This window comes from Rattus rattus, chromosome 13 (genome assembly GCF_011064425.1).
Source record: "Rattus rattus isolate New Zealand chromosome 13, Rrattus_CSIRO_v1, whole genome shotgun sequence".
Lineage (NCBI taxonomy): Eukaryota > Metazoa > Chordata > Mammalia > Rodentia > Muridae > Rattus > Rattus rattus.
The window spans coordinates 70,464,949-70,471,326 of record NC_046166.1 but is presented as its reverse complement, the minus strand read 5'-3'; the positions used below and the strand labels follow the sequence as shown (position 1 = coordinate 70,471,326).

Here is a 6,378-nt window from a genome sequence, read left to right as displayed (position 1 = left end):
GAGTCCATGCTGAGCTACAGGATGGAGACTCATGGGCAAGCTACAGGGTTGACTCTGCACTGATGGGTCTCGGGGACCCCTCCTGTCTTTGGTCACAGTGGAAGATGCCGCCTGTTCATTTTCAGCCATGACCTCTCCTCTCACACCTGGAGAGCATTTGTCTTCGGGACCGGGAGAGGCCGGCATCTCGTGAATGATGGGAAGCTGCACTGTTATCTGTGGGGGGTTGATGGCGGGCTGTGCTCGACGCTCAGCCTGGACTGCTGTGGGGGCCAGGACGGGGATCCGAGTCACGGATTCCTGTTCTGGCAGGTGCCTCTGGATGGCAAAGAAGGGCTCTCTCTCCATGCCCGAGGGCGTCCTTTCGGCTTCGTCCTCAGAGCTGCATACAGTCATGACGATTTCAGGGGCCCCTCTTGAATTATCCGTCACTCCCTGGGCGTCAGCTGCCACCTCTTGTGTACCGGGCTGTGCTGTTCTGTCCCTTGCGACTGCCCCAGGACTTCTGGGGCTGTCCAGTCCAAGCGAGGACAACACTGGTTCATGACCAGGCAGAGCGTGTCCTTTGATAGACGTGCCAGAGAAACCCATGTTCAGAGCCATGCGACTGTCCACGCCAGTCACCGCCTGGGGCGCCGAGGACACGGGGTGCTCCGTGCGCTCCTCGTTCACGAGGGCTTGTGTTTTGTTTCCGACAGGCTCCAGGTTTTCTGAGTCGGAGAGCGGCGTGATGATCCCCCTGGGGGGCCGGCGTCTGCACTCCGAGTGACTAAGTTTTGCACAGTGGGACAGCCAGCTCTGGGGGCCACAGACGATGGTGGCAATGCTGAGGGCTGGCAGGGGCTCAGCTGTGCAGGCCAGAAACTGGGCCGGGGGGATCCTGGTACAGCTGGTAGCCATGGTGGCCACGTGGAGTACACGCACCTGTGGCCTGTGCACTTTCCTCTTCTGTAGGTTCTTGCTCTTCAGTCCTTCCTTGTGCAGGGCCAGCACGCCGGCCTCAGAGTACAGGCAGCTGTTCTGTTCGAATCTTTCCTTCAGCTTGGAGAGGATGGAGCTCCGGCCCACGATTCTGGGCAGGAGGCCCCTGGCAGCTCCGGGCCGCTGGGCAGGGGACTTCTCGTCCGCTTCCTTCTCCCTAGCCTCCTTTTCTTCTGCAGCCAGGAACTTCTTCAGGATGTTTTTCACAGTGCTCTTCCCGCTCGAGGGGCTCCACCGGGGCTTCTCGCTGGCAGGGGTCCTCTGGCTGGTGCTTCTGCCTCCTTCCTTGGTCTTTTCCAGGAGTTTGTTGATAGTGGCGCTTACAAAACTCCGACCAGGTGCTTGCTTATCTTTAGAGATCAGCCGGCCAACGTCCCGGGTCTTCTTGAGGAGGGGCTCCCGGCCAGTGCCCATGAACTTGGCCTGTAGAAGCTGGAAACGCGTGGGTCTCCGGCCCACCTCCTGGAGTTGGGAAGGGCGGTTGGCCCTGTGTGTCCTGTCCTCCACCTTCTGGGGCCCGTCTGCGTGGTCCAAGATGTAAAGCAGTAAGCTGTTGAGGATGGTACGGGCCGCCTCGTCACATGTCCTGCTGATCCTCTTCTTCAGCGTCTGCGCATCCATGGCGGTCTTGTCACGGCCAATCTTGCCGCTCTCGGAACTGTAGGGAAACAAAAGTCAAAGCAGTCGCAGATTTCACTCGTTTACATAAGCTCACTATTATCTCGATTCTATGTCAACTTGACGCGGGCTAAAGTCATCCGACAAGAGGGAACCTCAAGAGAAAAGCCTCCATAAGCTGACAGGCAGACCTGTGAGGCATTTTCTTAACTAGCAATTGATGGGGGAGGGTCCGATCCATTGTGGGTGGTGCTGTCCATGGGCTGTGGTCCTGGGTTCTATAGGGAAGCCGGCAGAGCAAGCCAGGGGGAGCAAGCCAGTAAGCAGCATCCCTCCATGGCCTCTGCATCCGCTCCTACCTCCAGGTTCCTGCCCTGTGTGAGTTCCTGTCCTGACTTCCTTCAGTGATGGCCTATGATGTGGAAGTGTAAGCCAATTAAATCCTTTCCTCTCCAAGTTGCTTTGGTCACGGCGTTTCCTCACAGCGGCGGTCACCCTGACTGGGATGGCATCGAAGCTCCCAGAGGACCCCTGTGGCTCATCCTTATGAGTCAGGACCTATCTGAGCTTGGGGTTGGTGCCGGTTCTGAGCACTGTCAGAGAGGCCTCTGCAAGCCTGAGACATATGCATTCAAAGAGCTGACATATTACGTGGGAGTATTAAAGGACAGTCACGTCGTGGGCACTCTGAAAGCCTTGGCAGGGTGTGAGTAAGCACATCGCACTGGGTAAAAATAACTAAACCCGAGTGGCAGCTGTGCGGCTCAACACCAAGAGCTCCATTGTTCTGGGTAGTCAGTCAGGATATAAAGGCCAATCCCCGCTGCGGCTGCTCTGTCTTTGCAAGAATAAACCAATCCTGGGGAGGCCCCAACACTCCCTTGGGGCCCAGAGTGGAAAGCCATTGGTCTGCTTCAGAGTTTAGGAGCCACAGTCCGGGAGCTCTGGCTTGCCTCTGTGGCACCTGGTTGCCACAGTCTTACTGCCTGAGCTGTCTCCTCTTCAGAAGGCCTGTGACAATCTCTTCACACTGATTTGGAAGCTGTTCGGGGTGGAGAGAGACCTCCTTTCACCTAAAGGGGCTCACCATCCCGGGACGCCATCACCAGGGTGATTCTGAAGATTTTGTGCATTCTGCAAAGCCACCTGCATGTCTTAACAGCTGCCGCAGGCAGGGGGCACTGGGTGGGGGGGGGCAGGCTGTGAGCCGCTGCTGGGATTGAGGGAATTTGAGCATAGTTGCTTGGTTATGCGTGGTCCCAGATTTCCAGCCTCTGAGGTAAGTAAGACGTGCCATCCTGGGAGTGGGTTGGCTTTGACTGTGGGTGGCAAGTTTTCCCTCCCTCAGAGCATCTTGTAACGGGTGGCCATTAAGTTCTACATCTTGGGGTTGACCTAGATACCAGTTTCTATCTGGATTATCTGGGGTCTCTCTCACAGGCACGCGCTGCATGCCTATGAACTAAGCCCTTACACCCCAAATTCCTCCCCCTGTTAACTGTGCCCCTTAGGCACACAGGAGCTTTCTTGGCTCCACCCACTACAGCCACAGGGCCCTACTGCTTTAAGATTCATCAGACCTTTGCTGGCCCCAGGAAACATTCCCTGCCCCTCTTCCAGGCTTGTCTGCCCGACATGCACACAGCCAAACAGTGTCCGTGTGTTCTCAATGGCCACCGGTCATGTGACCACACTCCTCTGCCAATCACATCTAGCCTCTACTCTCCTCGGATGTTCTTTGTACAGAGGACAGCAGCATCTCTGACCCACCCTAGGCTGGGCACAGCCACGCCCTTCCTATGTTGTCCTGCTTGCCAACATCTTCTGTGGGTCTGGTTTCATGCACCCATAGGATCTCAAGCAGAGCTTGGGACCCAGAGCAGGCTGAATTCACACATCTGCAACTACCAAGCCCATACGCTCCAGCGTGGCCTGGAGCGGTCTACGCACACTTCACTCTACAGTCTCTATGAAGAGAGATTTGACAAGTATCATTACCAAACTTCAACAAGGTACCCCGTGCTGGGCCACCAGAGCCCCCTTGTGTGAGCTCCTGGGAGCCACACAGCCTGTGGAGTCATAAGGTTCCTGCTCCCCAGGCCTGGGGTGCGGATAGACTCACCTGGCTCAGGTCCTGTGAGGAGACTCAAGGAGCCTGTGTACCTCTTGGAGCTTTGTGGTCACTCAGTGTGTGAGCCGATCAGGCTATTCCAACTGTCTTAATAACTTCCTCAGGTGAGTCAAGAGCGTGACTGAAATAACCACGCTGACGACATCCAGTCGATATTCTGACCGACTGACTAAAGGCCACGGGGCCCAACCATCCGGGACACTGAGTATGTCCCCAAGTCCTCTCTGAGGGCTCCTGAGCCCATGGTCTAGAGGGAGAAATAAGAAACTCGCCTGGCATTAACTGTTCATCTTCTCCTGTCACAGGGGGGACGGCCTAGTGTCTCTACATGCCCCATGCCATGGTGCCATGCTGCCTTCCACTAGTAGTGCCAATGTCTCGGTGGTGGTGTGTAAGCAGGACATTTTTTAGGGAGACTTGCTAAGTGTCCTTAGATCAAGAGTGTTAGTGTGTCTAAGCCCAGCCTGGCTGGTTGGGCCGAAGCCACGCTATGCAACACGTTTCAGTTCCCAACCAGTTAGAAGCTAGCGTTATCGCCAAGGTACCGCCCAACAGCTCACCACCTGCCCGTCACCAGGAACCAACACTTGAGGCCACTTGGGGCCTTTCAGACATGAAAAGGGGATTTATCTAGCAGCCCCAGATGGAGTTTTGGAACGCTCCCCAAAGCTCTCCCCGTCATCTCCGATGTTTTCAGTTAGGGCAGGGCAGATGCTTTCCTAAGATTTATGGGCCAGCATTAACAGATTAGAGCAGAGACTTAAGTTCTTTTCTGGTGAGCCAGCCACACCTGGCCCTGTCACACCAAGGCCTTACACCGAGGAGTGACACCGAGGAGTGAGGAGTACACTGGGATTTCCCAGCTCACTCCAGTGAGTCAAAACTGTGCGTAACAGTCATTATAATAAAAATTTCCTCCTTCATGTGGATCTTTGGTTATCACCCTTCGGGCCATCCACTGTCTGTGAGTGAACTTCTGTCCTCTTCCAGAAAGCCTCTCAGATCTGCAGGCCCAGCCTTTCGTGTTCTCCCAACTCCTGGTAGGCTCCAGATGGAGTAAACCTGGGGAAATGGAATTCTAACACTCTCTCTCACCTTGAGATCTTTGCCTTAGCTCATCTGCCTGAGGCACTCTGTCCTCAGAACAGCTGGTGCCAGGCCCAGGGGACGGACTCATTGTTCTCTCTCCAGGGCGGCCTCAAGCTCCTAGCCCAGGGCTGCTCCCCGCCACACCACCGGGGTAGCCAGTTACCATGTGACCCCTTAGAGTTCCCAGTGCAATTTCAAGAGCCATTCTGCTTCTGCCCACGGACCTCTACTGCAGGAAGAGCAGTAGCGTGTCTGTTTTCTTTTCCAGTTCACTCCGGTTGCCCAGAGTTCTGAGCATGAGCATCGGGCCTTCTCGGAAGCCTGTGGATGCAGTAGGAGCCCCGGTGGATGCCTCTGGGCAACTGTAGGCAGCATGCAGACCTCCTACCCCTCTGCCCTCCTGGCTCTAGCCTTAGCTTTATGAATCTGTTTCCTACCCCAGCAGGGCAGCTTCTCTGTCCTCCTGCGTGTTTCTGCCCGCCCCCTGCGCTCCTTCCAAGGAGCCTTTCCTAGCTGTGAGTTGATGCCACAACCCCGTGGAAGCCTCTCTGTGCTCCGTGTGGATTCTGACACCCAAGTCATCTCATGTGGTCTCCTCCCACACTGCCTCGGTTCTTCTGAGCCGATGCCAGAACACTCCAGAGTCTTTGCTGCACGACCACACCTCACACTGGAGCACCAGGATGGCTCGTGGGGCCTTATGCTGCCTGCGTCAGGGCACTCTGCCCGGTTGCAGTGTGTAGACGCGACTGAGCCCATTTTCCATGTCCCTCAGGTACTTGGATGAGCTATAGAGCCCGACCCAGGATGGAACAGAATCTTCCCTTCCGTGGCCAACACAAACAGGGGGCCCATAAACCTTCCTAATTTAGGCAGGCGGGCAGGCAAGGTCATCAGGACTGGAGACTGAACAATCATCTCAGGACACACCCAGGCTGCTCAGTCCTCAGGAATGCCTACGACATCGACACTGTGACTTCTACAGAGAACAGCAGACCTCTTTGAGCACAGGCAGCCTTGGGTCAATCCAGTTCCTCATCAGCTATGGACAGCAGGGCCTTGCTGGACTGCCCCATGGTCGGGGGTGTGGCAGCGATGCTGGGTACCTGCTCTGCTCTGAGCATCCTCTGGCAGAGAGCACTCCTCTGCCTCAGTTTCCTTGTAGGAGAAGTGGAGGTCTCAAACAAACTCCAATGGGCAAACCAGTAGGCAGCCTTCCCCCATGGCTCCTCCCTTGAGTTTCTGCCCCGGCTTCCCCCTGAGCAGTAGGTGTAAGCAGAAATAAACCCCTCTCTCCCCAAATTTGTCTTTGGCGATGGTGTTTGTGATAGCAACAGAAAAGGAAACTAAGACAGTATTATTATACCCATACTCCTGATTCTGACACTGAGGCCAGAGGGCCACAGCTTCTTCCTGCTCATTCTGCCCAGCACATGATGGATAACCACTAAGCATGCTGACTCACCACCATGTTTTATTTTTATAGCTGTCTCTTCTGGGAGCCTTTCCTCAAACTCCATAAATATCAGAGTCAGGCCTCCCTGGCTCGGCGGCGGGGG

The 6,378-nt window shown here is 55.6% G+C and overlaps 1 long non-coding RNA gene across 1 annotated transcript; it reads left to right on the top strand.

Annotated features, from left to right (window-relative positions):
* The first annotated feature begins 2,533 nt into the window (after window positions 1–2,533).
* LOC116914878 lies at window positions 2,534–6,121 on the top strand. Its single transcript, XR_004389783.1, has 2 exons — window positions 2,534–3,834; window positions 5,088–6,121. It is a non-coding gene; the product is annotated as an uncharacterized LOC116914878 (long non-coding RNA).
* Window positions 6,122–6,378: the final 257 nt, after the last annotated feature.